This window comes from Carettochelys insculpta, chromosome 3, assembly GCF_033958435.1.
Source record: "Carettochelys insculpta isolate YL-2023 chromosome 3, ASM3395843v1, whole genome shotgun sequence".
Classification (NCBI taxonomy): Eukaryota; Metazoa; Chordata; order Testudines; family Carettochelyidae; genus Carettochelys; species Carettochelys insculpta.
In genome coordinates, this window is record NC_134139.1 from 114,025,512 (window position 1) to 114,028,690 (window position 3,179).

The following is a 3,179-nucleotide window of genomic DNA, read 5'->3' on the forward strand; positions in this document are numbered from 1 at the left end:
AAATAAGGGTGCCAGGCACAGCTGCAGACAGGATCACAGGGCGGACTCAACAGCAAGCCGCTCCCTTAAAGGGCCCCTCCCAGACACAGTTGCACTAAACACCACAAAATACACACAGCCGACAACTGGTTGCAGACCCTGTGCCTGCAGCATGGATCCCCAGCTGCCGCAGCAGCAGCCAGAAGCCCTGGGCTAAGGGCTGCTGCCCACGGTGACCATAGAGCCCCGCAGGGGCTCGAGAGAGAGCATCTCTCAACCCCTCAGCTGATGGTCGCCATGGCGGACCCCGCTATTTCGAAGTTGTGGGACGCGCAACGACTACACGGTCCCTACTTCGACGTTGAACGTCGAAGTAGGGCGCTATTCCTATCCCCTCATGGGGTTAGCGACTTCGACGTCTCGCCGCCTAACGTCGAAGTTAACTTCGAAATAGCGCCCAGCGCGTGTAGCCGTGACGGGCGCTATTTCGAAGTTAGTGCCGCTACTTCAAAGTAGCGTGCACGTGTAGACACGGCTACAGTATAATTAAAACACTGCTATCCTCTTTTAACCATAGATGATCATCTACTGACATTACATCAATTCTCCATTGCCTGGTTTGTCATCCACTGCCGAATTCAACCTCTCCGGTCTGAGTGTTCTCTGTCCCGTCAATAGAGAATCATGCCGTAGTACAGTGAGGCCATGACCCTACCTCTATATCCGTCCTCTATCCCTTTGTTGCTTCCTGCTGCCTTGGGGCTTCAGAGGATGAGAGTAGAGAATGAACAGCCCCTGATCTCGGATACTCTGAAGTAACTCCACTAATTGCTCTGGATTTACGCCATCATGGCTGATATAAGAATTCAGCCCTATGTTATGAATTTACTATTGGCACAGAATTCTCTGTTACTTTCCTTGTATCAGAAACCAGTTCTGAAATGCTGCCAAAATCTCATGGGTTTTGCTTATAACTTAAGTTCCTCAATGTGGCAGAATTAAGAAGTAAATAATGGGTGAGATGAGGTACAAGAATAAAATAAGAAAATATACCCTCCTCCTACTTTCCCACATGCGCGTTCCCTAGAGTAAATTATAAAACAAAGATTCTGTAATAGAGTAAACTCTCAATTTAATGGACATAGTGGGGAAGGGTGCCAAAAGTTAGTGCCAAAAGTCAGTTATATCCAACTGGTTATGTTGTATGATGATGAACTGATCTTCCCAGCCCATCACGCACTCCTGTCCTCTCTCCCTCACTTCCTGTCACCCCTTCTGCCCCATTCTTCCCCTCACACCTCCATCTCCCCATCACAATTACCAGGAGAGGAGCTGAACTCCAGCCTGGCTCCTTCTACTCTTGCAGCTCTCAGTACTGCTTCTCCTCCAGCCCCAGCTCTGAGCTACCTGCATGAAGGTCGAGTATGGCCATCCCTAGCCTGCCACTGGACAGCAGCTTCTGACACCATGGCTGCTGCTCAGCACCATTGCAGGCAGCAACGGAAGGGCACCGACATGCTCCATGCACACAAGGCTGGGAGAGGAGAGCTCCTGCACCGTGTCTCAGCCCTTGCCCAGCTCCTCTGGCCCTGGTGGCCTGGGCCACTGCCATGGCCCCTCCAGCCTGGCAGTCCCAGCCACTCTGGCAGCTCCTGCAACCTGGGTGGCAGTTATGGTGAGTCTCTAATATTTATTTGGGGGCGGGAGGGGCTGGTGGCAGACAAAGTCTGTTATTTCCAAAGTCTGTTATATCAGGATCCATTAAATCCAGGGTTTACTGTAACGTCAACTCCTTCAAGCATTTGTGTTATGCAATTAAAATGCACTGAGCAATGAAAAATGCATGGTATATCCAACCAAAGCAGCTAAAAAGGCTAATTGGAAACCTAGCTGTTACAATGACAAATTGCTCCATCACTTGCTTTTGATTCATATATCATTATATATCAATGAGGACAAATCTGTAAAATGCCTCACAAGCTTTGATTAACACTAACTGACTGGCTAGCTATTGCTCCATCGATAAGACAGTCACAGTCTCAAGGGTAGAGGAGCTGACATTAAGCAACCTGGAATACCATTCCTTTTTTATATGAAAAGAATAATGATTTTGAGCTATAGAATTTAAATTGAATCACAAGCCCTGCTGCCCATCTCACATGCTTTTATAATTATTTACTATTGGAAAAAAACAAAACAAAACAAGAAAAAAAACTCAGTAGAAATAAAGGCATTAAATTAGTTATTGTCTGTAAACACAATTTTCTTATTAGTGATTTTGGTTGCCGCTGTAGTGATCTCAATTCATTTCTAATATAAACACTTTGACATTATTTAACAATCATTAAGCAAACATTGTTACACCAGTACCATATGGACTATTGTCAAGAAAAGTTTATCAAGTTGTTTGGAGGAGCTTTTTCATGTTAGCACCAGAGTTTCTATCTTTCTATCTAGACTCTTCGATTGGCATCTACCATGGAGTATCTGAGTTCCTGAAAGCTCCTTGTAAGAAGAAAGTGGCACTGAATAGCCTTAATAGTATGTTGTATATAAATTAACCATGTCAAATATGTATTTAAACATTTACAACTGCAGTAGCTCACTGGCAATAATCCTACCAATATATGTTTCCTCTTATGTGTTCCATGTAATATTTTAATTAGATTTGCTTTCTTAAGTATTTCAGAATTGCACTCTTTCTTTCTACAGGCTTCTGTCCGTGAGAGCTGGAAAAAGTTTTAGTATATGTACACGCAGGAAACCTATTCCACTTGCCATCATTTTAACCTATAAAATTGTTAAAAGGCCGATGTTCAGTAAAGTTTCATGATTTAGAGGAAATAGTGCTTACTCTCTGTCAAATAATTGCCAAACTCAGGCGAGCATAATGATTATCGTTTTAATTATACATCAGATACTTAATTATCTGATGAACAATCAGATTTCTAATAAGAAATGCTTTGTCACTCTAAGTGTCACCAAATGGGAGCTGCAAACAGGGGGCTGATAACAAGGGAGTTTGCCTGGGAGACAAGGTGAACCCCACTGAAGCAGGTGAGAGCTATCGGATGTTTGTTCCTTGGGTTGTTCGGTTGTTTGAATTTCAGTTACTTGGGGAAGAGTGTGGTTGCTAGGCTGATTGAACTCAAATTTGAATTTCAGGTTGCTAGGTGGACTGTGTGAACCTGAATTTGAAT